This window comes from Festucalex cinctus, chromosome 11 (assembly GCF_051991245.1).
Source record: "Festucalex cinctus isolate MCC-2025b chromosome 11, RoL_Fcin_1.0, whole genome shotgun sequence".
NCBI classification, from domain to species: domain Eukaryota; kingdom Metazoa; phylum Chordata; class Actinopteri; order Syngnathiformes; family Syngnathidae; genus Festucalex; species Festucalex cinctus.
The window spans coordinates 10,528,829-10,536,156 of record NC_135421.1 but is presented as its reverse complement, the minus strand read 5'-3'; positions in this window follow the sequence as shown (position 1 = coordinate 10,536,156).

The window sequence follows — 7,328 nt, the reverse complement described above, 5'->3', positions numbered from 1 at the left end:
GATGGAACATTCTTAAGTGACACTTTAGGATGGGGCTGATATTCTGCATGCTACATGGAGAAAAGGAGGTGGGGGCAAACAAGGGGGGAGAGAAAGCAAAGAAAAGGAGGAGGAGAAAAGCTCGCACACGTCTGAAAACTTGTAAAAATGTTGAGGAAAAACATGACTTAAATGTGACAAATGACTATTAGATGCGGAACGGTCACGAGACCTCATTTAATCCAGCATCAAAGGATTAAGACTGCATGTGTGTTTGAAGAAGCAGAATCTTCTTTATTCTCATGATATCATGAGTATTGATCACCAGTTGTCATGTAGATGGGCGCTATTACTGCTTTTATTTTGGCAGCTTTATGCTTTGTATATTACTTTTTATTGATAGGCCAACCAGAGCCTAGCAGGCGACTGGCTAGCCGCTATAATGCTTGTCACTTGCAAGCTAAGGCTTGAGTACCAGTTTTTATATATTGAAATACAATATATTGTTGGGAATGTTGGTTAAAAGTAATTAGTTATAGTTACTCATTACTTGCTCAAAAAAGTAACTGTGTTAGTAATTGAATTACTTAATAATAATAGTAACTCATTACCAGGCAATGTAACTATTTAACTACTTTTAATTTTTTTGCTTTATATCAAATGTATTATTATTATTATTATTATTATTATTATTATTATTATTATTATTATTATTATTATTATTATTATTATTATTATTATTATCCATCCATCCATCCATCCATTTTCTTGACCGCTTATTCCTCACAAGGGCTGCGGGGGGTGCTGGCGCCTATCTCAGCTGGCTCTGGGCAGTAGGCGGGGGACAACCTGGACTGGTTGCCAGCCAATCGCAGTATTATTATTAGGGCCCGAGCAGCGGCGGCGGCGGTGCCGCTGCGAGGCCCTATTGTTTTTGTAGGAATTCTTCTTATTAGGGCCCGAGCAGCGGCGGCGGCGGTGCCGCTGCGAGGCCCTATTGTTTTTGTAGGAATTCTTCTTATTATTATTATTAGGGCCCGAGCAGCGGCGGCGGCGGTGCCGCTGCGAGGCCCTATTGTTTTTGTAGGAATTCTTATTATTATTATTATTATTAGGGCCCGAGCAGCGGCGGCGGCGGTGCCGCTGCGAGGCCCTATTATTTTTGTAGGAATTCTTCTTATTATTATTCTTATTATTATTATTCTTATTATTATTCTTCTCCGCAAACAATCGCATTTTTGAGACGCTAAACGTGAACGAAAACTCACCAAACTTTACACGCACATCAGGCCTAGCGAAAAATTTGATATTTTAAAGTCGCCATACATGATAACAGAAAAATGGCTCCATAGCGCCACCTACATAGGTTAAACGGATCCCTGTCCCGCTACGATTGTCCTATGGCGACGAAAATTGTGTGGCACCCGTAGCACATCCAGATGAACAAAAACCTCTTTGATGTGTGTACCCTAAAATAGACAGAAAGTGAGGTATGATCATCTGACTGTCCAATTTTGGCCCAGTTTTGCACATTTACAGGGGTCATACTTTTGCCCGCTTCTCCTACACGGTTAACCCGATTAACTTCAAACTTGGGATGGACCATCTCAACACCTGGGACAACATCATTGTAAAAAATCTAAAGTTTTTGATATACTATATGACGTCGGCGACGCATCAAATTTAGAGTTTAAAAATTCTTACTTCATGAAGCATTGCCGGTTGTACGTTTAATCTAGAGCTACGAAAATTTGTACACATATGTAACAGGCTATGACCTACAAAAAACTCTTTTTGAACCATATGCTAAACCTCACAGGAAGTCCGCCATTTTGATTTATTTTGGAACGTGTTGCCATTTTTTTGGCCATTTCATTGGGGTCTTATTTTAACGAACTCCTCCTACAGTGTTTATCCGATCATCTTCAAACTTGGTGTGATTCATCTTAAGATGTTGAAGATGAAAAGTTATTGAAAGCTTTGTATTTCGTCGCACGCTGTTGTCATGGCATGCACTGTTTGCAAAGGAAAAAAAATATCCTTAAAGAAGCATTGCCAGTTGTACGAAGCAGCTAGAGCTACGAAAATTTGTAGACATATGTAACAGCCCAAGATGTACAAAAAAGTCTCTTCGTGCCCTGTGCTAAACCCAACAGGAAGTCCCCCAGGGGCCGGGCATCACATTTTAAGCTAAAAAACTCCTCTTTAACAAAGCATACCCGGCTGTACGTTTCACCTAGAGTTACCAAAATTTGTAGAGGTATATAACAGCCCTCGAGGTACAAAAAACTCTTTTTGAACCATATGCTAAACCTAACAGGATGTCCGCCATTTTTATTTACTTTGGAATGTGTTGCCATTTTTTGGGCCATTTCATAGGGGTCATATTTTAACGAACTCCTCCTACAGAGTTTATCCGATCATCTTCAAACTTGGTGTGACTCATCTTAAGATGTTGAGGATGAAAAGTTATTGAAAGCTCTTTATTTCGTCGCACGCTGTTGTCGTGGCATGCACTTTTTGCAAAGGAAAAAAATCCCTCTTAATGAAGCATTCCCAGTTGTACGAAGTAGCTAGAGCTACAAAAAATTGTAGACATATGTAACAGCACACAGTGTACAAAAAAGTCTCTTGGTGCCATGTGCTAAACCCAACAGGAAGTCCCCCAGGGGCCGGGCATCACATTTTGAGCTAGAAAACTCCTCTTTAACGAAGCATTCCCGGTTGTACGTTTCACCTAGCGCGATGATAATTTGCAGGCATACATAAGAGCCCACGATGTACAAAAAAGTCTCTTGGAACCATGTGATAAACCAAACAGGAAGTCTGCCATTTTGATTTACGATGGGATTTGTTGCCATTTTTTGTGGCCTTTTTCAGTTGTCATATTTTAACGAACTCCTCGTACAAAGTTCATCCGACCGTCTTCAAACTTGGTGTGTTTCATCTTAAGATGTTTAAGATGCAAAGTTATCAAAAGTTTTTTATTTTGTCGCACGCTGCTGCTATAGCGATGCAGTTTGCCAAGTGAAGTGCTGCTTTGTTTTTTTATCTATACATGTGTGAAAACTTATGAAACTTTGCAAACACATCAGACTTGTCATGAACATGAATTTTTAGAGATTTATTGTGCAATTTGCAATAAATAGCGCCCTCTAGACATTTTTATGAAGTATTTCCGATTGTATGATTCTGCTAGATTTGTGACAATTAGGACAGACCCCTATCAGCCTAATACCTACAAAAAAGTATTATGTAGCCATTTGCCAAACCAAAGAGGAAGTCCGCTATTTTGATTTTATTTTGGGAATTATACATCATTTTTGGCCTCTTTCATTAAACTTTGCACAGACAAGGCATGGAAAAAACTAACATTTTAAATGGTCCTTGTTCCATGTAACAGTACCCCAACGTGCCAGTACCCTGACGTGCAAGTAACCCAACGTTGTGCTCAATAGCGCCCTCTATGCATTTTTATGGAGCATTTCCAATTGTATGATTCAAGCGATACACAACTAAAGATGACTTGACCTAGATTTGTGAAAACTGGGAGGCATACCTATTAGCTTAAGACCTACAAAAAGTATTCTGTAGCCGTATGCTAAACCTAAAAGGAAGTCCGCCATTTTGAATTTATTTTGGGAATTGCACACCATATTTTGCGTTTTGATTAAACTTTGCACATACAAGGCTTGTCAAAAACATTTTAGATGGTCCTTGTCCTATTTGACAGTACCCCAACGTGCCAGTACCCCGACGTGCAAGTACCCCAACGTGGTCCGGGTTGCGAGGGCCCTTTATAGCTGCTCGCAGCTCTAGTTATTATTATTATTATTATTATTATTCTCCGCAAACGATCACATTTTTGAGACACTAAACGTGACCGAAAACTCACCAAACTTTACACGCACATCAGGCCTGGCGAAAAATTTGATATTTTAAAGTCGCCATACTTGATAACAGAAAAATGGCTCCTTAGCGCCCCCTACATAGGTTAAACGGATCCCTGTCCCGCTACGATTGTCCGACGGCTATGAAAATTGTGTGGCACCTGTAGCACATCCCAATGAACAAAAACCTCTTTGAAGTGTGTACCCTAAAATAGACAGAAAGTGAGGTATGAGTATTTAAATGTCCAATTTTTGCCAATTTTTGCACATTTACAGGGGTCATACTTTTGCCCGCTTCTCCTACACGGTTAACCCGATTGACTTCAAACTTGGGATGTACCATCTCAACACCTGGGACAACATCATTGTGAAAAATGAAAAGTTTTTGATATACTATATGACGGCGGCGGCGCATCAAATTTAGAGTTTAAAAATTCTTACTTCACGAGGCATTGCCGGTTGTACGTTTAATCTAGAGCTACAAAAATTGGTACACATATGTAACAGACTATGACCTACAAAAAACTCTTTTTGAACCATATGCTAAACCTAACAGGAAGTCCACCATTTTGATTTATTTTGGAACGTGTTGCCATTTTTTTGGCCATTTCATTGGGGCCTTATTTTAACGAACTCCTCCTACAGTGTTTATCCGATCATCTTCAAACTTGGTGTGATTCATCTTAAGATGTTGAAGATGAAAAGTTATTGAAAGCTTTGTATTTCGTCGCACGCTGTTGTCATGGCATGCACTGTTTGCAAAGGAAAAAAAATATCCTTAAAGAAGCATTGCCAGTTGTACGAAGCAGCTAGAGCTACGAAAATTTGTAGACATATGTAACAGCCCAAGATGTACAAAAAAGTCTCTTGGTGCCCTGTGCTAAACCCAACAGGAAGTCCCCCAGGGGCCGGGCATCACATTTTGAGCTAAAAAAAACTCCTCTTTAACAAAGCATACCCAGCTGTACGTTTCACCTAGAGTTACCAAAATTTGTAGAGGTATATAACAGCCCTCGAGGTACAAAAAACTCTTTTTGAACCATATGCTAAACCTAACAGGATGTCCGCCATTTTGATTTACTTTGGAATGTGTTGCCATTTTTTTTTGGCATTTCATAGGGGTCATATTTTAACAAACTCCTCCTACAGAGTTTATCCGATCATCTTCAAACTTGGTGTGATTCATCTTAAGATGTTGAAAATGAAAAGTTATTGAAAGTTTTTTATTTCGTCACACGCTGTTATCGTGGCATGCACTTTTTGCAAAGGAAAAAAATCCTTCTTAATGAAGCATTCCCAGTTGTACGAAGCAGCTAGAGCGACGAAAAATTGTAGACATATGTAACAGCCCAGGATGTACAAAAATGTCTCTTGGTGCCATGTGCTAAACCCAACAGGAAGTCCCCCAGGGGCCGGGCATCACATTTTGAGCTAAAAAAAACTCCTCTTTAACGAAGCATTCTCGGTTGTACGTTTCACCTAGCGCTATGATAATTTGCAGGCATACATAAGAGCCCACGATGTACAAAAAAGTCTCTTAGAACCATATGCTAAACCAAACAGGAAGTCCGGCATTTTGATTTGCGCCTTTTTTAGGGGTCACATTTTAACGAACTCCTACGAAATTTATCCGACTGTCTTCCAACTTGGTGTGTTTCATCTTAAGATGTTTAAGATGCAAAGTTATCGAAAGTTTTTTTTATTTTGTCGATGTAACAGCCCACGATGTACAAAAAAGTCTCTTGCTGCTTTGTGCTAAACCCAACAGGAAGTCCCTCAGGGGCCGGGCATCACATTTTGAGCTAAAAAACTCCTCTTTAACGAAGCATTCCCGGTTGTACGTTTCACCTAGCGCTATGATAATTTGGAGGCATACATAAGAGCCCACGATGTACAAAAAAGTCTCTTAGAACCATATGCTAAACCAAACAGGAAGTCCGCCATTTTGATTTACTTTGGAACGTGTTGCCATTTTTTTGGCCATTTCATAGGGGTCCTATTTTAACGAACTCCTCCTACAGAGTTTATCCGATCATCTTCAAACTTGGTGTGATTCATCTTAAGATGTTGAAGATAAAAAGTTATTGAAAGCTTTTTATTTCGCCGCACGCTGTTGTCGTGGCATGCACTTGTTTGCAAAGGAAAAAAATTCTTCTTAATGAAGAATTCTCAGTTGTACGAAGCAGCTAGAGCTACGAAAATTTGTAGACATATGTAACAGCCCACGATGTACAAAAAAGTCTCTTGCTGCTTTGTGCTAAACCCAACAGGAAGTCCCTCAGGAGCCGGGCATCACATTTTGAGCTAAAAAACTCCTCTTTAACGAAGCATTCCCGGTTGTACGTTTCACCTGGCGCTATGATAATTTGGAGGCATACATAAGAGCCCACGATGTACAAAAAAGTCTCTTAGAACCATATGCTAAACCAAACAGGAAGTCCGGCATTTTGATTTACGCCTTTTTTAGGGGTCACATTTTAACGAACTCCTACGAAATTTATCCGACTGTCTTCCAACTTGGTGTGTTTCATCTTAAGATGTTTAAGATGCAAAGTTATCGAAAGTTTTTTTTATCTTGTCGCAAGCCGTTGCCATTGCGATGCATTATTTGCCAAGTAAAATGCTGCTTTTTTTTTTTTTTGTCTGAACGAGCGAAAACTCATGAAACTTTACACACACATCAGACTTGTCATAAACATGAATATTTTAGAGATTTCTTGTGCAATTTGCAATAAATGGCTCAATAGCGCCCTATAGACATTTTTATGAAGCTTTTGGAAATGTATGATTCAGCTAGATTTGTAAAAATTGGGATACCTATCAGCCTAAGACTGACAAAAGAGTTTCTAAAGCCATATGCTAAACCAAACAGGAAGTCTGCCATTTTGATTTACTTTGCTATTTGTAGCCATTTTTTGGGGCCTTTTATAGGCCTCATATTTTCTACAAAACTTATCAGATTGTCTTCATTCTTTGGCGTGTTTCATCTGAAGATATTTAAGATGAAAAGTTATTGAAATTGTTTGTCACGCCTTTGCTCTAGCGATGCATTGTTTGCAAAGAAAAATGCTTTTTTTTTTGAAAGTCTAAACATGAGCGAAAACTCAAAACTTTGCACACAGATCAGACCTCTCAAGAACATGAATATTTTAGAGATTTGTTGTGCAATTTGTAATAAATGGCTCAATAGCGCCCTCTAGACATTTTTATGAAGTATTTCCGATTATATGATTCAGCTAGATGTGTGAATATTTGGAGGCACACCTATCAGTCTAATACCTACAAAAATTATTCTATAGCCATGTGCCAAACCATTTTGATTTTATTTTGTTAATTGTGCATCATTTTTGGCCTTTCCATGAAACTTTGCAAGCACAAAGCATGGCAAAAACATTTACAATTTCGACGGTTTCCTATAAAACAGTACCCCAACATGTCAGTACCCCGACGTGCAAGTAC